At 27.2% G+C, this 23,177-nt stretch overlaps 1 protein-coding gene and 1 non-coding gene across 2 annotated transcripts in view; one reads left to right on the top strand and one right to left on the bottom strand.

Moving 5' to 3' along the window:
* The window catches only part of LOC148233900 (cell adhesion molecule Dscam2-like), a 196,421-nt gene that overhangs the window by 150,418 nt on the left and 22,826 nt on the right, over positions 1-23,177 (bottom strand). The window lies entirely within an intron of this gene.
* Positions 1,100-1,171, top strand: TRNAC-GCA (transfer RNA cysteine (anticodon GCA)). Its single transcript has one exon. It is a non-coding gene; the product is annotated as a tRNA-Cys (tRNA).

The raw sequence follows: 23,177 nt of genomic DNA, 5'->3' as shown, positions 1-23,177 counted from the left end.
TGTGAGCAATGCATACAACTTGTGATTGGTGGTCTATATATAATATTATTGACTGAATTATTAGAGCCTAATCAAGCATTTAATCTGTAGATTTAGTAATTGACTCAATTATATGTGTATCATGTAATATATTTCTTTTACTTATTATCTACATAATATTAAGTACCTTCACCATAAAAAATTGCATTAATATAAATCATGATTCCCCATATATATTATAATACACACGAGCACGACGAATAAGCTACGAGACGCAAATAATTTATAATAAGACACGGATTTATTGCTAAGGCCTAAAATACTATTTCAGATCACATTTCGCGTAAGCTTCTTACATATTTTCATTTATAAAATGACACATTCATACATACATGAATAGAATATCATATCTGATGGGTCCTTTTTACGATAATTTTCTTCTTCTTTTTTACTTAGCTTGAATTTAAATAAATTAAATACGTTACATATGTGTATTTAAAAACCGATGGTACCAAAATTGATATTGATCACAAATATTTAACTAGCTTTGATCAAAATTAATTTAATTAGATTCAGCAATAATCATTAATTAACCGAGAATCTGAGCGCTAATGGGAAGCTAATTAAACTTACGAAGGCGAAACCCTACTTATTATCATATTATAATATAAGGTTGTGTTCATTATTTGATAGGAATACTTTTCTAATTAAATAATATCAAGTAATAAAGTTTCTACAGTGGAAAAATAATTGAATTAAATATTCCATTATTCAAGTTTGTAAAAGTGGTTCATTGTATCTTATTAACATGTTTATACAACACTTAATATGGTTTGAACAAAGGTATAAGTTTTTACTTGATAATTATTAGATTATTTCACAAGTGTTTTATAGTTAAAATTAATATCACGATACATTATTTGTTTTATCTTTTAATTCTTATCAACTTATATTTTTTTTTCATTGTAGTAGATAAGCAAATATTTTATCGAAATCAAGTTGTATTATCACTCAGCTAGTAATACACGTCTGAAACGTAACTGTTAATCACTTAGTATTTGTTTTAAAACGCATACTAATTACAATGTTGGCATTTTTTATTCGAGTAGAACTAATGTCTGGGGATATAGCTCAGTGGTAGAGCATTCGACTGCAGATCGAGAGGTCCCCGGTTCAAGCCCGGGTGTCCCCTTATAATATATATATATTTTTTTTAGCAATTATTTAATATTAATATAAAGTTTTAGTGTTATTATATTTGATGTTTATTTAATCAAAACATATTCTAGCATCTATTCGGCTATATTCAATATACTGTTAGTTAAATATATGACAATTGATTGCATTAATGAGATTTGATAGTCCTCCGAAACAATTTAATCACTGTCATGATAAACTACTCACTAATATTAGACAAATATTTGCAACACGCGTAATAATATGCTAAAGTTATTTAATTTTATGTATTTACTTAAAAATAGTTTTAAAATAAATACTTGTACTCTTTGAAAATGTCATCTGTTGCATTAAAAATCACATTTTTTTTAACACTAAATTTTACCAAAATGATCTATTGTGAATTTGTAAAGAAGCGCAACATTTTCTAATATAATATTATTGTAAAATTCTTATTATACGCATACATTATAAATTAAATAGTTATTTATTGGGTAAAAAACCTATTATTTTACCTTTGATAATTGTATTCCAAATGTAATATTGATAGGTATCTAAATACCTAGATCAAATATACTTTAGCTAATTATTGTAAAAGTCTTTAAAACATATTTCTCGATTAAAAAACTTCTACTAATTTTATTTAGCACATTTAATTTACTAAATTTAGAAGATAATTAACGAGAAAGGTACTCGTTATCTAGTTGAGTTATTTATTTCACTAAATGAAAGACGATTAGGTCAGCACAAATTAACCGGAATTAGGATTAGATAGTTATATTTATTTACTTTTTGTATTTCTTCCATTGCAGTAAAAAAGTAAATACAGTCAACACCTACACTTAAGACATCAGATTAAAATCATAGGTAATATATAAATCAATGACTCGATTTTAGCTTGATTTTATTTGAATTAATAATCACAATCTACAATCGTGAGATTAGAAAAATCTTAGAAAACCTATACTGTTAAGATCAATCGAATTATTAATATAATTATTTGCTAATCACTAATTACTAATACAGGCATTTCAGGTATTAGTCACTGACCAATATAATTAATCGAACGCGCTGGTATGCTGCCGTTTATCAATTAAGATCCACAAATTTGTAAGATGAAATACATATGTGGCGACTGCGTGTGCAGACTAAGCTACTACTCGTAACAAGATACTAAACTTATTTTTAGAAAATAGTGACTTAGTGAGTCATATAAATCTGAAAAATGATGGTTGTAAGACACCCCTTCCTTTCGCCATACGCTAGTCGGGCCATTTCTGTCAGCTGGAACTTTGTTCTTGGCTTGTCATTCCTTTACAGAAAGCATCAAAGATGCTCTTATCGGCGCCCCGATAGATTGCAACCCCTAGAGTTGTATTTACGAATAAGGGCCTTCTCAAAACGAGGATCACAAGTCAGGAGAAGCGTCACAACGTCCTTCAGAAAATCGATGTCGTCAAAACGCGCTCGCCGACCACAAGTCTAGATATCGCGTCACCGATAGTGTGCACCCCATGTTCTCAGTGGCGGCATAAATTATTTTTTTCATGATTTTAGTGACATTCATTGTTCATATTTTTATATATACTAAATGTTAATACTTGTAAATATTCATTGTGACTCATTTACTTCGTAATCCATTGAGCATAAAATAAAAATATATTTATATCCTAATTTAAATTTTATAAATACGATTTATTCTGATTTAAAAAAGCGTATTTTAGAGAGAATTCACAAAAAAAAACTAGCATATTTTAAAGTTGTATAGATCATAAGGACCATTTAACATTATTTTGACCCTTTTATTTTCTTGTTGTTGTATATTGTGTTAATCCCCCTGTAGAACATTGGGCTAACGCCTATCATGCTGCAACAAAATATTTAATAACGACTAAAAAAAATATTGTCACTAGGTATAAATTATTCATTAAGTAAAGATACATAAAAACCAATAATTTTAATGCAGTTGAGCCATGGAACAAGCTCATTAGTCATATCAGTTTTTGACCTGCTTTCTATTTCGACACGTAATTCGCACTTCCGTATGTCTAAAACTTTGTTTCATGTTTAATTTAAAATAGTTGTGAATGCTTAGTGATCGATAAAAAACTAACTAAGTTTTTTAATGACAACGAAAGGTTTACCTTTTATTAGCAATAAATGTTAATTATTTTTATTTAAAATTGACGACATATACAGATCAATAAATTTCAATATAGGTTTTTTCATTCAGAGGAAATGTATCGCTGATTAGAAAGTAAAGCAGTCATTTTTAACACTCACAATTATGCTAAAGCAGCAATGTTCTTAAGTTATAAATCGGTGGTGATAAATTTGTTCTATATTGTTCTATATTTTATTAAAGTAATGTGTTAAACAATGTCATTTTTTATTCTAAACTGTAGAAAGAATAATCGTAATCGATGATCATTAGGAAACGTTTTCCATTAGCTTAATCTGACTAAGCTTCTTTATGTACGGTTCTAGTCCGCTTGTAAATCATCGTAATCAGCTGTCATTAAATTGTGTCGAGGGACAATCTGATAATGTAATTCGAATAGGAGTTCCATCATGGCAGTTGCATAATGTAGTGCACTCGATCTGTTCTCTCGTGTCGAACAATAATGCAATCAGCACCCGGGACAACCACTTGATTGCACAAACATCTGCAAATATTTATACGGCCCACAACACATACATACACAAATATTACAAATTGATGCGATTATGGTCAAATACACATTAATGAGTATTGAATCTGGCGGACATATTGTAAAATGTTTATTTTGTATTATTGGTTTGTGCATCATCCATGAAACAATAATAAAATACTATTGATATTAAAGATAACAGGAAAAATACTTTTGTAAGGGTCCGTGTGATGTGGCATCTTTAAACCTCACAGCAACATTTGTCTTGGTAAATTATAATTACGGCTAGTATCCACTTCATATTGATTTATTAGCAATAAACTGTTGTTTAAATTTTGCTGAATCTTTTTGTTGAATGACGTTTTGAACAACTAAAATAGGGCAATATGGCATATACAATTTAAGGTAAGAGGAAGTGACTTTCATTATGAAGAAAGGGATAAAATTCCATGTGTTATCACTAAAGAGCCGATTCAAAAAATTAAAAAATAAAAGTAATAATTGTAGATGTTATATGTTGAACCCAAAATTATTTTTAGGAATTTGCATCTTTTTCAGAAAAATTATAAAAAAAATCATTACGAATTGTGTTCTCTACTTTGAGATAAAATGTTTTGAACGTCGATTGAAAATATTTTGCTACATTCGAGAGTGATTCAAGTTTAGATTGGGTGCCACAAAACCAAAATTTCCCTTTATAATATTACAAACGCAAACAATAAATATGGCACATGCACTGTTTTTTTAAATCCGTTTTTCATATAATTGTTTCTTGATAATATAATAACTGTAGCATATCAAATTAAATACAAAGAACAGAAAAAAAAGCCTCTTTAAATGCGAAAGCAAAAGGCACTCACTCGCAAAATATGTACGGTTATATTTATTTAAAAAAAAACATGGTAAGACAATGAATACAGACATTTACTTGTATGACGATGAACATGATTGACAGACTATGTAAATATAATATATAAACAGCTGCTCAATTGTAAATTAGTCAAACATACTGGAATTTATATAAGGTCAGAATGTAGTCGTAAGTAATTTTTATATATCTTGTTTAAATGAAAACACTTTTGCTTTAACATAATATTATTTTTTAAATATAAATACAAATAAGCTTATTATGCAATGTGGAGTCTTGTCTTCGACAGTTCCATGAAAATTTCAAAGCTACCTAGTTCATGTTTAAATATTACTAGACGTAATGCTTTCCAGAACTCACCAAAAAACAGTTTTTATGCTTTATGGACAGGATAAATGTATGCTATGTTGTTTATAACATGTTAAGTATATTGAAAATATAAATTTTACTTTTAAGAGTAAAAATTGTGACTCTTGCCGTATTTATTTTCGTTTTTGTATTTATATGTTCAAAGTATTGCTTACTATTTTTAAAAATTATATCTGTATATTGCATAACTGTTATAATATTCACTGCGTGTGTGAAAACAACTAAAAGCTTTATTCAATATTGGTCACAAGGGTTTAAACGTTTTACAGTGTATAAAATAATGCGTTTTATAAAAATGTTTTTGCAAAATTTAATTGGTAAATAAATTCACTGTTGAATAGATTTGGTATCGAATTTATGGGAAAAATTAACTTGGCTGTTAAAAATGATAAAATATATACTAATAACATATATATGTTTGAAAAATAGATATATGTTTATCATATATTATAATTAATATATATTTTAAAACATATTAGAACAATACATACTGTAACAATAAAAATCTAACACTTAATTAGTTTTTTATTTATAATTCTATTACTGTAAGAGATTTATGTTCTATCACCGAAATTCAATGTTAAAGTTTTGAGACCGAAGAGTTGTGAATACGCTGAAAAATTTTTTACCACTTTATTTTAAACTATTATAAATGATCACGTATACAGAGAAGTGTAGATACCTCTATCAGGCGGTGGAGTTAAAATGACAAGTTTTGGAAGTTGGGAAGTCTTCGTTGGCGTGTCGAGTTGTATTATTGTCGGCTGTGATGTTTGTGGAGCAGCTGGGGTTGGTGATGCATTTTCGTAATTACAATCTTTAGGTTTGTTTCCGCGACTTTGATTTCATAGCGTCTCTCTTCTGCAACTCTCATTGCGTCTCTCTCTGTGTCTCTCCCTGCGTCTTTCTCTGCGCTTCTCCCTCTGTGGCAAATGTCACATATTTTATAATTCTGGTTTGAGACAGCTCTAGAGAATCGCTAATATTTACGAGACAATTGCATCCATTTTCATGCTAAAGTGTATGAGTCGTATGTAGTCATTTCGATAGTAGGTATTCGGTTGAATTGATAGATCCTTCTAAAAGTCATCAGTACTCATTTTCTAGCGCATTTCCTAGAGGGGAATGATTCAACAGGACGCGAAATGTGTGTCCTTGTAGCAAAGAAGTTCTTGGAGTGAGGTAGTAGTTCGAGCGTTGATTTGTGGTATTATTTTTAGGACATCTTTTCGTTTGATCAAAATGGCTGTTAAAATGACTTTTAAACTAATAAAAAAAATGCAGGTGGTTGAAAACCCCCCACAATTAAAACAGGTTTATGCGAAGGTTAAAAAAAACTGATTATTTGATGACATTATTTATAATTTAAACACTTGATTCATAATCCTAAAAAAATTTTTTACTATCGTTGTGTTTTTATTAGTAAATTTACCTTACGTATTTTATTTATCAACATACTGTTCAGCATTTAACAACTTAGAAAACTTTAATAAAAGTAATTTAATATGTCAATAGTATAACGCTATTTCTGTAAAATAATTTACATTCTATATTGAAACTTTCTCTAGCGAGAGAGCGAAACATCGATTCCATCAATACCAAAACCACATGTCAAAACCCACAAAACCTACATACATAAAACGTTTTAATTAAAATTCAATTTAAAATTTTTTGTTATATGCTTTCGTGGAACTGACGTTGATATCATGTATAGCGATAACTTTTCAATGTTAAAATAAACATATAACTTCACTGAAAACGAATTATAAATTTAATTTATTTAGTAAAATTATTATGTAGTAAAAATACAGATAAATAATCAATATTTATTTATAGAAATTGTATAAAAATAAAGAGTTTTTTGGTAGTAGGAAGAAAAAAACAAATAGATAATTATTAATTTATCATGAAAGAGATTCGTTAGAGAGTAATATGAAAAGTCACCAAAATACTATTCATAGCAAAAACAGCATTATATCATAGAACGTAAAGAAAAAACTAAAATATCCGCTAACATCAATCATAGTCAACGTCATACCTATAATATACAAAAATGATTCAAGACATTTACTATTTTATTAAATTAACTAAAATGTTTTTAATATAATTATATGTGTTTATTTATTTTTTATAGATTATTTTATCATATCGTATTTATGTTTCATACAATTCGATAGTGTAAAAAATAATTAATTACTATTTTAAACAAACCTAATCATGTATATTCAATGATATTTAATTATTCATGCAGAATTTGCCAAAACCACTAATTTACAATAATACAAATTATCCTCATATAGCTTCAATGCATTTCTGCGAACCAAATCGATCAATCTTAAAACCTCAACCGTTTAAGCTACGGTAAGCGTAGATAACATATTATTATTCCTATATACACATGTATGTATGTGTAAATTACAAAATATATACTCCATGCATCATCCCTGCATATAATAAAACCGCCCACGGGATTATTACGGCACAGTGCAAATATTAATTGTGTTCTAGAGTTAATCCAAAATTGAATGTTTACACAAATCACACAATAGGCAAATATTTGTATGCACATACGAGTGTGGATTGGGAAAACGTACGGTTCAAGCCTAAGCATAGACATACATATATTTATAATACTATGTACTGTGATCGGGCTTATCCGTTCACGTCACCGATGGTACCTAGGTATCCGTTTGAGGACGATGAGATTGATCGATATCCTGGCAAGTATTCACGGAACGCATAATCAAATCGGATTACAAGCTTAATTTTGTGTATTTAATAGCGAAGATGTGATATGTACACAAGGTGAAAGGGGTACTAAAAGTTCACACACCTAAAATTAGGCTAATCTTTTATTAGACCAATTATTTTATTTTTATTGAAAAATAGATGCGAATAATTTTCTGTATTTTGATTAAGAATATAATATCAACTATAATAATGTCAAAACTATCATATGTTTAAAATAGAGAACCTTTGAACCTGCGTGTTATCGTAAATTTTACGACAACCTTAATTGGTACATATTATTTTTTCTTGAAGTACCAGCTGCGCCATAACTTGATTCTATTCTTAGGATAAAAATTTTATTTGGATTTAAAAAGAACGAAGCGCTTTTTCCGCTTCTCTTTTGCAAAAATAAGACAGACTACTTCTGAACATATAAATCAATAATCGATTATGAAAACTTATAAAACATATAAATCAATAATCGATTATGAAAACTTATAAAACATATAAATCAATAATCGATTATGAAAACTTTGCGTCGATATAACATACAAGCTGCTACCTATTCGAATGCTAAAAGCCTTATCAAAATTAATGAAATATATTGCTTTGCTTAACTCTCAAATGCTTTTTATTCTCATTTGTTCAGTGACTTTCAGCTTTAGGCTCTGAGTGCCCTAGCGAATCGCGATCGCGTCCCTTTTTCTTACCCGTCACGGCCAGTACGTCAGCGAATAATAACGTTCCTCTTGCACAAGCTCTCTAGATTCTTAATAAACTCATCAAACAAACGAAAGTTTTCAACAAAAGCTATGATGAGCTGGAATTCTGTATCCAAACAAAACATTCGACTATTCTCATTGCAAGTCTGGTGGGTTTGGTACTTTAAACTCTGTCAAGCTAAAATGTCTTTTACAACTAATGGCTTTATTTATTTATGACTATGAAGAAATATGTTTTTTATTGTCAATATTATTAAGGCACGCGTGCTGATCGCATATACAAGCAGATCAAAAAGGCACTTCGATTAAAAAGGGACCTAAACAAACTGCGTCATATATAGAAATGCACATTTTTATACGACGGAATGTGTGGTAAGTACCTAAACCTGAGAATTTGCAATTTATATAAAATTCAACATTGACATATACACATATTTTTTTTAAATACCTAACATCGAAAATCAAATTTTATTTAATATTTAGTAAAGAATCGCATTATCTAAATATTTGAGAGAATGAATTTACCTCTTTCATTATCAACGATGCACTAAATTCACTTCTATACCTTTATTATTTCGCTATCAATTAGAAACAAGCAAAAGTTCTGCTGAATTTGCATCAAGCGGAGCTATGCCTTTCATTGACTAATTCGACCATATGATGACAAGAAAGAAAGCAGTCATTTTCTACGTCACGTTAGACCTGGTCTAGTTAATAAGTTCTGAAATCTGTAAAAAGTTGATATTAAAATACGACTTAGTTTTAATATTAATCTCGTTGATAATATAATATTTAGATGCCTGAGAAATTAAGCGCTACGATAACACGTATAATCTTTCATTTAATTAACGTACTAATAAAAAAAGCAAACAAATTTACAAGCTTCTTTAAGCTCTCAAATTTTCTTAAAAAATTCAAAGCAGTTGCTTCGTTTCTTACGGTGCTGTACCTTCAACTTAGGTAAAATGCGCAAATAATATTTTTCTGGAATTTAAGTCCCATTAAATAATGTTTTATCCCCAATTTATAACTTGAATACGAAACGTCAAATTCAGACGTACACATTTACATAACCTACTTACAGTACACGAAATGTATTCAGCATCTCAAAGTAAATTCAACAATCCCTCTTTATCATAATCGCGTTTATCTGCAAATTAAAGAACCTTCGTAACAATACAAGTTTAGTATTAACGTACGATTATACAATTATTCCCACATTTCAAAACACGCCAACGTGAGAAAGCTTAATTTAATCCTTAATACGACACAAATACACACATGCACATTCCTAAGTATCATATCTCAAAGTCTATTGAGCTTTTCTTATATTTAAACCCCTCGGATAAAATTTCGTCACATGCTTCTATCTCCCATGCCTTTCTCTCGTTTCTTCTGAACATTAACTCTGTTTATTCTATTCACTTTACATAACGTAATAAGGTTGTTTTAATTCAATGTTTGTTATCAATTTCCAAGTTCATTTTCGCCGGCATAATGGAAAGCCGCGCACTGGGACTTGGCGCAAATCCAGTTTTGGACGCTAGACCGTGTTGACTTATATCCTTGTTATTAATACCTACTATGTAATTTATAATGCGAATTTATATAACGTTCACTAGGCGCTGGTTTAATTGTTTTACATGCTCTACCCATTAATCTGTGAATAATGTAATAATTTGAATTAAACGACGAGCCGAATGATCTAACGCCGCCCTTCAAAAGGACGGATCTGAATTAGTAAACATAAAAGGGATTGTCGATTACTAGGACAATGCGCAACCACATGAAGTGACGATGTTCTAGTGAAAAATGATTTATTAAAAAAAAAATTCGATTAAAAAGCTATCAAAAATATGTAGTGTTTTTTAGAATTTGTACTCTACGATTTATAATATATTTATTTAAAAAAAAATAGTTTAAGTAAAACATTGTATCGAAGTTTTAAAAGCAATAATGTGGAATAAAAGTAAAGACACTATTCTTTCTCTTGAAGTTAGTTAATAAAAAAATACAAGTCATGTTTCATTTAATATATATGAACATATATATTTTGGTATTTACAGTCTAACTAATATCACATATTCTTCTAAGCTCTACAGCCCTAGATGTGCCTTGGCTGCCTCCAGAAGATTTATCCACTCTTGCCTGTCCTGTGTCCTGTCTATTTACTTAAAATATTTATTTATATAAACAATATACGTACTATTATAATAACGTTTAACGTTTGTTTTGTACATTAGCAATTAAAGAGCTGTTTCCATATACTTTTTTTTCAAAATATTGATCGATCTTCTACTTAAATGTTCTCTCTTATTCTTAAATTTTCTTAATTGTTTACGAACATTTTTTTGACATTTTCTTTATTAAAGGTAACATATTTTTATGTCTCATTTAACTGTTCTTTACTTCCGATTTAGACACTTTAAATATGTTTTCGTATCCATTTATACCCTCGGGATTTAATATATAATTTTTTTTGGTAAATATTTTATTTTAGTATATATAATTTTACTGTAATGGTTTTACAGTTACTATTATTGAACATTTAAAATAATTAAGCTGTGCATTAATTCAAAATGTTTGATATATTTTCAAGTCACGTTATAATTCAAAGATCAGGACATTTAAACTCATGTTACCATGTGAAATTATTCAGGGAATATCGATTGTTATCGAAATAGGATAAACTGATGATTTATGTGGCTGTAGCGAGATAAGGCTTTAAACTAATTCAAAAGGGTCTCGCGAACGGACGTGGCGTGATGGACATGTCAAAAACACATGCGATTATCGTCCCTTTTCCAAGGTCTATATACCCGATGAATTTATGTAATATACCGTAAATGATTAAATTATATAAAATATTAAATTATTAAAATATTTATACGTAAAAAAATGTTCCTAATAATTTTTAAGATATAAAAAATATATCTTATAAAAAAGCGTACTAAATGGAATTTGCGAGATGGTGCTAAAAATTTACATAAATACGAATTATAAGATTATTTAAAAGAAATTAATGCATATTTTCATAAAATGGAAATACCTTTATTTTAATTTTTAACTTTATATAATCCTATACGTCAATCAAAATTGACAGTGAATCGTTTCGACTGATGGTTAAACGAGCGCAATCAATACACAACTCGGAAAGGGCAGGAGGCTGCGATTCGTCCTAAATAGGTTCCGCACCGAGATATATTTCTCTATAATATATTTCCTGTCACGTTATCAACTTCATTTAGGCGTTATTAGTTAGGGCCAGAACTCAGCGTATTTATCGTTTGTTACGGACGTTTCTTATATACAAAACAAATTAACTCGGGCCCAAAAGCCATCGCTCACACAACAACTAGTTGTACTTAGCTATCTTTATGGGGGAGGTCAGAGTTTTACAATGATATATTTTTGGCTTCATTTTATTTTATTCTTACTTATCAAACATTCATATGTATACATTTGATAAATTCTAAATTTATGAAAAAACTGTTTTTAGCTTTTCCGGCATATATCTAAATGCCAAATACCACTCGGCACCAGTTTTAAAAACAGAATTTTTAAAACAACATAAACACATCAATTTGCATTATAATCTATTAGGCTTTTCTATATAGCCAGTTTTTTTTTAATATTATAGAAATATTTTAACTAAGCAGCCTAATGGATTAAATTATTTTATTAAATATGTATCAATTATAAGCTCGTAAGGTGAAGTAAGCCAAAGGAAGTCTAATGCAAGTGCAACTTCTAAAAATATATTGATTTTTAAAAGGCAATAAACAAAAACAAAAACATTAAAAATTTAAGTTATTACAATGAACAGAGTACTACTGAAAAAAAATAAAACCCTGATAAGTTAAGAAACAAATAAAATTAAAAAAAAATAATATGTAAAGCGAATCAAGGAAAACATTTAATAAGTCATACATGACTATTTCAATAACAGCGGTATCGTCTAATTTTGATAAAACGTCAGTTAAAATAGTATTTTATGTGTATAATCGATTCGTCTTAGATTCATGAAAATCTAAGACGAAACAAATTATCGATGTTTACAAGGCATTTTTAAATATATGTAATAAATCATTTTGCAGTCCATTTATAATTATTATAAATAGCTTAAAAGAATAATCATACATATACATTAAACATTAAAATGGCTAGAAAAAGACCGGTTAAAGCCCGTATCGTTTAGTTCTGTGAGAGTATATGCGAAATTGCTTTTTTCAACTCTAAATTCTTAAGATTGGTAGACACGAGATTTCTCGATTACATCCTCTATCCATAACAAGAAACGATAACAACGCACAAAGCCAAAATAACGTCCACGAAACGAAACCGGTGTCTTTTGTCCGCGTTTGCGGTTAACCGTCGGATAACCCTCTACCTCGCATGACAGTTAAAATCTTGCATGACAAAGGACAAAAGCCTGACTCGTGACTTTGTGTCCCTTTGTGGGGGGCGATAAGGAAAAAATCTCCGTACCGTGAATACTCCTACACTACTACATCAATCGAAACGAATACCTGCGTTTCAGGCATTTCGGCGATAACAATTCGACGTATTTCGAGTACATGATTCAGCTCTGGGCGAAATGGCGTAAAGCTCTCTGTATCGTTTGTATGCTGTAACGTTAACGTTAACCTTTTCACTATTTCGTGGAAACCAACTACGTGTGTGAAGTCACTTTAAGCTAAACGGGACTTCATGAAATTCAATATAAATTAATAATAAGTAATTATGTAACTGGGTGCTTATGATTTAGTTTTGTTAATAAACTTACTTTAGCAAAATGTGGAATCAAATAGTAATAGTTAGACGAGTTTGTGGCGTAGGTATTTTGATATCATTATATTGTTATAATTTGAAATAAATACAATATAATAAATTTGATATTATTGACATTATTGTTTTATGTTTATCCTTATTTATAAATATGTGTGTGTGATAAAATATAATGTTGCAAATACAATAAGGTTACTATTATAATTATAAATGTATTACGCAAAAATTTACAAAGAATATAATAAATACTCTTAGAATAAATATTTAGCACTAAACATGTTAATGATAAGCAAAAATAACTATAATATATTAATGTATATTGAATTTCATATTACATTGCATAAATTCATTAGGAGTTTAAGTTGAATCTGGTAAATCATTAAGAATATTGAAGGGTATAAATAAATTTCAAAGTTTGTGTCAAATTTTGCTAAAAATTCTTGTATATACAAATAATATAATAATATTATCAATAATAAAAATAAATATACTTCAATGTGTTATTAATTTAAATTAATGGTTAAAACTTTTTTTGTGTACGACAATGTCATATTTTTAATAAACGTACAAATCATTTTTGGATTTTGTGCAATATTTTTAATTTTTTTGTTTTTTATTTTATAGTATTTTATTACCAAAAGTAAAAAAATACGATTTTGACTTTTTAACCCTTAAAATTACACATAACTATATATTAACTGGTTATTAAGAAAGTGAAATAAGTGAATTATATGCTTTTCGTTCAAAAATGGACTTTTGTTACTATATAAAAATTTTCATTTTGATTCTTAGTTATATTCATTTTGATTGTTTGGTATTTGCATATTATTTTGTAACAATGTAATTTTATTATAATTTAGTGAAATAATAGTTTACTTTTAATACTCTAAATGAAATATTTTACTTTTACAATTATTCTGTAATGACTTTGATTTTCTAGTCATGTTTTGGTAAAAGAACATAAAAAATATATTAAAACATATTTATTTACATAAATTTACTTCGTTACAACATCATGTTTTTTTTGTTATACAGTAGGTATGTATTGTTCTACAATTTAATTTCAATTTTCTTATATTTCAAAAGTTTTAAGAAATCTATAGGAAATTAGCGACATATTCAATAACAAATCCATTATATATATTTTTAAAGCCAATAGGTAAATATTTGCATTTATTTAGTTAATATCTTACTTTACTGTTTTTTTTGGCTAAATATTCATAATGATTATTTTGTGAAATTAAATAAATGTTGTTTACTAAATTATATTTATCTTGAGAATATAATTATAAAGAAGCTTCAATTAAAATGTGTATGGTTCTACAGTTTTTCCTTTGATTTCTAACTCAGCGTAATTTTATAATTAAAGTCACATAATAAAAATAAACACTTAAAAATGCATTCTATGTTATTTTAAATTTTTATAATTATTTGTTTTAGAAACTTTGCTTTTTTATTAATATTTTTTTTCATCATATATTTTTAAATACTTTAATTTTATTTACTTTAGAATTATGACATTATTAACAGGTAAGTTTTTAATTTGATTTCAAGAGAGCCTTCAAAACAATAGACAGAAAAATAATGTTAAAGAAATTGGAGAGTATAGGTATAAGTGATATAGTTTTAAGATGGTTTAATAATTACTTATATAAAAGAAAACAAAAAGTTAAAATAAATAATGTATATTCTGAAGAGAAATTAGTGTCTTATGGAGTACCACAAGGGTCTAAATTGGGACCATTGTTATTTGTTTTGTATAATAATGATATAGTTAATAACGTGAAAAAATGTAAAATTCATCTATTTGCGGATGACACATTAATGTATTGCATAAGTGATAACATTAAAGAAATTGTAAATAATTTAAATAATGAATTAAGTATATTAGAAATATGGTTAAAGAATAATGTACTTAAATTAAATGAGAATAAAACTAAATGTATGTTTATTAATTATAAAAATGTGTTAGATAATAGTACCAAAATAGTAATAAATAACTCTAGTATAGAAATAGTGGATAATATAAAATATTTAGGAGTAATTGTTGATACAAAATTAAATTTTAAAGAACATTGTAATTACATATTAAAAAAAATTAGTAGAAAAATAGGTTTATTATCTAGATTAAGAAATATAATAAGTATAAATACAAAAAAAATAATTTACAATAGTATAATATTGCCCCATTTTAATTATTGTGCAACACTATTAAATATGTTAAATAAATTAGATAAACAAATGTTGCAAAAATTACAAAATAGGGCAATGAGAGTAATCTTAAATAAAAATAGATTAACTAATTGTAAAAGTATGATTGATAGATTAGAATGGTTGAATGTTCAAGAAATATTGAGTATGAATGTTTTAGTATTTATATATAAGTTAGAAAATAATATGTTACCAAAATATTTTAATAAGTATTTAATAAGAAATAAAGATGTACATAAATATAATACTAGAAATAGAGAAAATTTAAAGATAATTAAGTATAAGAAAACGAGTACGGCTAGGGGAATTATGTACGGAGGTTTTGATTTATATAATAGTCTTCCAAGAGAAATCCGAAACAGCAAAAATATAACGGGTTTCATAAATGGAATAAAAAAACACCTTCGTACATATAGAAATAAATTATAATATTAAGACTTTATTATTGTATATTTTTATTTTTTCTTTCTGTTATGTATTTTTTATATATTTTTATATATGTTTACTAAATTTGTTAGATGTAAAGATTAGCTATTAAGCTAAATAAATTAATAAAATAAAATAAAACAAAAATAAAAAAAAATTGTACAGAATAATTATACTTTAAATCTATATATTATTTCTACAACAAACTATTTACTTAGTATTTTATTTTTTCAATTGAACTAATTATGTAAATTGTTTATTTATAATATTTTATATAATTAAATATTATTATTAAAAAATCAATTTATTGAAAGTTTTAAACAAAATTTTAATGACTAACAAATAGGAAAAAAAATAATTAATTCTAGATATAAAATTTGAGAAAATAATGAATCAGATAAAATACAATAATATTTATCGTCTTATAAAAATAAAAGCCATAGAAATTGGATGAATTTGAAATACAAATAAATATTAAATTTACAACAAAAACGAGGAATACAATATACATTAAAAAACTAAATATTTAAAATTTAATTGCATTAAAATATAAGTATTACTTGGCTTAAATAAAAAAATAATTTGTGGAAGTATATATATATATATATATATATATATATATATATATATATATATATATATATATATATATATATATATATATATATATATATATATATATATATATATATATATATATATATATATATATATATATATAAATTCATTACTTGGATACCTTAGAGAACTCATAAAAATTGTATCTGATTTGATACCAGCATTTGTTAAAAGGTCTAAACGAGGAAAACTAAAATATCTTCACAACATTTTACAATAAAATATAATTGTTAGAAGAAATACCTCAAGAGTAGATTGTTGCGATCGACAATTATTCCCCAAAAAAAAATCATGACTTCAGACTTATTAGCTTAATGAGTCACATAATTATAAAAAATAACTTATCTCAAATCATTTCGTAGAATAAAAACGTATAAAGAAAAAAACATAATTAATTAAATAACTGCAAATATATTATTAACCACAGCTTGACAAAAAGAAAATTGCGGTTTTCCGTCAATAATATTGAACATAGGGATTGTGATATTAATTGAAAGCGTGAAAAAAATTCGTCGAAAATAAATTAATATTTATTTTAAATATTTGAATATTTTTAATAACTTAAAAATAAGAGGGATATTTCTTATTTCTATAAGAGATATTAATAATATTTTAATGTTTATAAGATATTGAACTACTTCAATATTATACAAATAGTGTTAAAATCAAGTTTATATCAGAAGGATGTTTTTGGGTACATAAATAAAAAAAAATTGTCCTAATAAAATAAGCTTGAATGTAAAAGCAAAAATGAATATTTAAGCAAAGTACATTTTTTACTAATAAGTCTTTTACAATGTTTTGTACATAATATAAAAATACTTTCTTGTATAAGATTTAATGTAAAAGGTAACTATATTTTCATATTTATAATTATGTGTTTAAATAATTTAAGTCTATAGTACAATTATCTAAAACAGTAATAATTTAATTTTATATATCTACTAATACTATTTTGCTAGTAAAATACAGAATAAATCCTATTCATTGCAAGCTTTTGAAAAATTTGCATGCGACTCACTATTCTTAGTTATGCCACAGATATAAAGTGCATATATAAATGTGAAAACATAAATCAGCCGAAAGCGCAACTTTGCCAGTCTTGCTTTTCATTTTTTACAATAAAACGTAAAATATCGCATATGTGTAGTTATGATAAAATATCATTTAAATATTTAAGACGCGTAAAATGGTTGAATGAATAAAATATTTTTATATTGCTTTATATATAAATATAATACATACATATTATATTTTTGGAACCCATTATAAATACCTACATTTATTTACCGTGTTTTCGAAACGGTATACGAAAAAATTTACATTATATTCGCGATGATGAAAATATGTCAAAACGTCGAGCTTTTCAGTTATCGAGTTTTAAAATTTGGTAACCAAAATACACATGATGTTATTTACATTCAGAAAAATATGCTCTGCAGTTTTTGAATATGTATAAAATTACACATACATTATTTAGATTTATTATACATATTTTAGTTGAAATACATTTTTTAAATCCTTTAAAAAATAAAATATTTTAATTCATTTAGAGAATCTAACTTGATAAGGATGCATAAAGTAAAATTGAAAAAGATTTTACAATTTCTTTATCTGACATTTTTATAAATTATTTTATATTCCTTAAAAACCACGTCGTAAACATATTTTTTATCGGCTCGATCTATTTATATTTTATTATATCATTTATAAAACTTTATTTTACACAATAGTATGATTAATGATATTTTTTATACAACAACACGAAATTAGATGAATATCTCGCAAACGGCGTTATATTTCTCGGAACAAACACATTTTTTTTCTCCCATGCCATTGTCTTAACCCTCACCCTTGAGGTGGAACTTTTCACGATAAAGACGTACGCTAAATTTATGTAACTTCCTCTGGAATATTATTTGTTACACATAAAGGGCCTTGTGTCTTATCGCGTTTCCTTTTCAAAACTGACTCGGTAGCCGATAAGAGTGAATGAAGGCAAAAACGGAGATTTGCGAGGAGGAAAAGCGAGTATACATCCGTATGTTATGTATAGAGCACAAAAGTTGTTATACGAACATCCGCACTTTGAAACGAGGATAACGTTAATTATAATAGTATGAAAGAACGGCTCTCGTTGTAAATATATGAGTACTGCTACCGAATTAATTCCGCGTATTTTTCTCTGTCTTTCTTGCTTGCTCAGGTGCGAATTGTTTATTAATTCATTTCTACAGTGACTCTCCCCCCATACGTATAAATTAATTAGTGTTTTTGTTTTATTTCATCTGTGTATATTAATTATGGCTATTATTGTTATTATGAAGGCTTTGTGGCTTAAAAAGCAATGTAATTTCAGGTCTTTATTAATATTTTTTCTTCCATTAAATTAAATTCAAAATTAGTATTAATTAATATTTAAGAAATGTCGTTATTCATAAAAAAAACAATGAGTTATTTTATTTTTATGTTTGTAAACCTAACAATGCGTTTAATTATGTAACTGTTAAAGAATGTATATTGCGATGGTGATTTTAAAAAAACATAATAGAAATCAGAGCTTTGCACAATATATGAAAAAGTGTGGACTTTTAGACCTCTCTTATAGCGTTAGTTTAATTAAAACCAAACAAAAAAATCAGACACTTATTTATATAAATTCAACAGATCAATAATCAGCTAGAAAAATATTAAGACTTTATAAATGAGTGCCGCACGAACTAAATGAAAACAAAATAAAACCGTGCAGTAGTTTTTTATGAGCTTATTGTACGCAGCAGAAACTATTCATTTCTCGATTAAAAAATTACGTGCAACGAAAAGTAAATACAGTTCGACAAAAAATAAATTGGTTTGCACAATGGCTATATAAATACAAAGCTCTATATCATTTTAAAGTCAAAATTACACAAAAAAATATTATAAATGTTAATTCACTTCATTTTTCTGTACAATTGTGGCTGTAAAGAAATAAAGGTCTAATTTTCAAACCCTTTCGTATAATATCTGCAAGCATAGATAAATAAATAAAAAAAATATTTAGACAAATTATGTCAAATACAATAGGTTAAACACAATTAATATATATAAGCAACCAGCGAAACACCAGACTAAAATTAGTGACTTTTATTTTATTAATTATGAACTATCGTTGCAGCTTACAAATAATATATGTCACTATGAACAATCTAGTTTAATTTTAATTTAACTACTCAATATGATATTTATCCATGAGATTAAGAAAATCTAGGAAAGCTAATCTGGGATGATCGAATAGAATGACAATTATATTTTTAGCACCTAATAATTAATCTTCCAGACACGCTAGAAATTAAGAAAAATGTTTATCTATGTTTAAAAAATAAGTAAATTGTTAAAACAATATGCAATATAATAGATACATTTGAATAAAAACGAGATAATACACTCTTAAAAAAAGACAGATTTTTAGCCAAAACTTATCTGATACATTTCTCTGAAATTTGATATTCATATAGACGAACGGTAAAATTACAACAAATTTAAAATGCGGCTTCTGTAAGAAGCCATTAAAATAATAAACTTCGTTTCAAAGCTTGCAAATTATTTTTAAAATATCATTAATTATGAAGCGTATATTTAGCTTAAGAGAAACTTCCTTGATTTAAAACAATCGGATGCTTTAAATTAACAACCAAGGGCGACTTTTAATTAAAACTGGAAACTTTTTTCATAACACGCAACATTTTAATAATATTTCCATTCAAACTATGGAAAATTTCAAAGGAAGTAATAATGTTTGAGTTATCGAGTCAATTTTCAGTCCACCCACGCTCCCTTTGTCCTCATTGATTAGAAGATAACGAGAGTTGAAAAGTCCAACGGCGAAATAAGCGATATCATCCCGGCGTATATCCGGCGTAAGAAAAGGCTCTTTAGGACGAAATTTTAGTAAATTCATAGAAAATTTAAATAACAATTTACGACCGGTCTCGAGGCGAAAATTTTGATTGCGCACCTGGAAATATCCGGTTTTTCCTGAGAACTCAAGCAATCCGCTAGATACGCATCTCGGTCGCCGCAGCCGGCGGTAAAACCGCGAAAGGGTCTCAGATTAACCTTCAAACGGCCGTGAATAAATATTTACGAATAATACCGGCTGGGGTAAGAAGGACTCACGTTAGAATAAAATAAAGATTCAAAATAAATAAGTATTAGACTTGACTTATATTTATTAAATTTAATTTATAATAAATTACTATTATTACTACTTTAATTTTTATATAATGGACATACATATATGTAATGACATTATTCAATGTATCAATATTTTATAATGAACAATCATAATTAAAGTAATTACCAGCAGCGTCAATATATAACGATTTGTTTACTATTTCAGAGGAACTAACTGCTTCCGATTTACGCTTGTAAATAAAATAAGAATGTCTCTTTCGAACTAATCACAGTCGGGTTTGGACCGCTATTTGTTTAATGGGAATTAGTTGGAAATTGGGAAAAAAACTTATTCTTTTCCAACACATTTAGGATTGTAATCTGTAAACAAAGGGTGTTCCAATGAATACAACTCCCGTAATACTCTTTATGATATGAATCTAAATCCATATTTTAAGCTATAAAAAATATGTTTGTTTTAAATCAACGAGGTGTAATCCAATGATATATAATAAATAGTGCTCTATAAAAAGTAACCATTTATATAATTTTGAATACGACCCTCTCGTCCATCATCTTTTGCCTGTATCCTTGTCTTTAATGGGATCAGATATCTAACGGACGCCCCATATATATCAGCTTATAGTTTGTGGCGTCACATATCACGTTCCATTATTTACGATGATGTTTTTTGATTTACGAATGGCGCTTAATCAAACGGCGCAAAAGAGATTTCCTATCGCACACATTTATCTCACAGCAAAAAGTTTTCACACCCATAAGCGCAAAAACACTCCTCAGCCACCTTAGTCACACCCTAGAGAGATTCATTTGAATAATTTTATTAGATTCTCACGGATTTCACAGGATGCAATTTCAAAGAAGGGGCGTAACCGCCGTGAAAAATGATATCGGTTTTTCACGTGTCACACACGTGTCACTCACATGCGAGTGCAATTTTCCGAGGCTATTACTTACTGTCACTGCTGACTATAGTTGTATTTGTATGCAACATTTTGACGGTGATTGAAATCGAATTCTAAAACTGTGTTTATTGAATTTCAGTAAGTTTAGATTGTGACGTTAGGTTTCTGTACGGCAATTTTGCACAGTTTGCGAAAAGTTTTAACAATGTTAACTAACAGACGTGATAAGACTAAATATGAAGGAAGGTTTAGCATATTATATAAACCACTATATTATAATTTTTCCCACAACGATAAAATAACAAGCTGATTACTTAAATCCTCTTAAGAAATATTGTCGCATTTTTTTTAAATAATCATTGGTTAACTTGAGCATTTTTATTGTTATGATATAATATATAAAGTATATTTTTGTTGCTTGTCTGAACGTTTGATTTGCGTAATACACACCGTGGGAGGGGATTGTGAGAATGTGGGCGTACTTTTTGATAGCTACAAGGTCCGCGGGCATCACTCACGGGACTCTAGATACGCGTGTGCCTGGTGTCTCTTGCCTAGTGCAATGTTATTATGTTTTTAATGATTAACAGATACTTTTGAACCGCTCTTGCAAATAAACATTAAAAATATACGTTGATTCTAAAGTACTTTGTGTTGTTTGACAGATAAATTCCATAAGAAAAATGTGGAATAAAATAAATATGCTTTGCTAGTCATAAAAGTTTGTGAATTTAATGCCATATAGTTCAGAATCACTATCGTTCGGGTTTGGTATTTTAGCCAACGTCGAGTATCTAGAATAACTGTCGTATAGTTAACCGTAATTATAATAATAAAGAGAAATACCAGACAACCCTTCTGAAAATGATTTATTTTACAGTGTAATACTAACATTTTAAAAATATGATTGCATCATTTTCGGCAATCATCTTACTAAGATATTTCGATGTTTTTAATATGGTAAGATATAGATGTTCACATACAATAAATTTTTATTAAAAAATTAAATTAACCATATCTAAGATAGTATATTTATTTTTGCCAATCAAATCAATTAATTTTTGTTGTAATAAAAAAAGTATATAACCATTTATTATTACATAATTATTTAATAAGACAATTTTTATTTATTATATTAAAGCTAAATATTAATTTAAATTTCTTAAAAGTGCGAGTGCATTATCTATTTTAGTTCAAAAATGAGCTATACATAGTACATATATAGTCATTGACTAATACTAGAGAAACCTAAGTTTAATTCATATAAGAACCTTAGTGTTTTTTTTATTTAAATTGTATGAGGGATCAAAATTAGTGACTATCATATCATTATGTTTCTGATCGATCATCATGAAATATTTTCTAGATTCTCTAAATCTCACAGATAAATATTGTGATGATTAATTTAAATAAATTAGGTCTTACATATTATGTATTAAAATTCTCATGAATTAAGTATACCTATTTATTTTCTATTGCTCATTTATAAAAATATACCTGTTTCTGCATTACCAACTAATACCTTATTTAATTTAATATTCTTAATGTGTTAAATCAT

Source organism: Plectrocnemia conspersa, unplaced genomic scaffold (assembly GCF_051122295.1).
Source record: "Plectrocnemia conspersa isolate PC_06_02 unplaced genomic scaffold, ASM5112229v1 ptg000007l, whole genome shotgun sequence".
In the NCBI taxonomy this organism is placed as follows: domain Eukaryota; kingdom Metazoa; phylum Arthropoda; class Insecta; order Trichoptera; family Polycentropodidae; genus Plectrocnemia; species Plectrocnemia conspersa.
The sequence above is the reverse complement of the archived record's forward strand: the minus strand, read 5'-3'. Positions and strand labels throughout refer to the sequence as shown.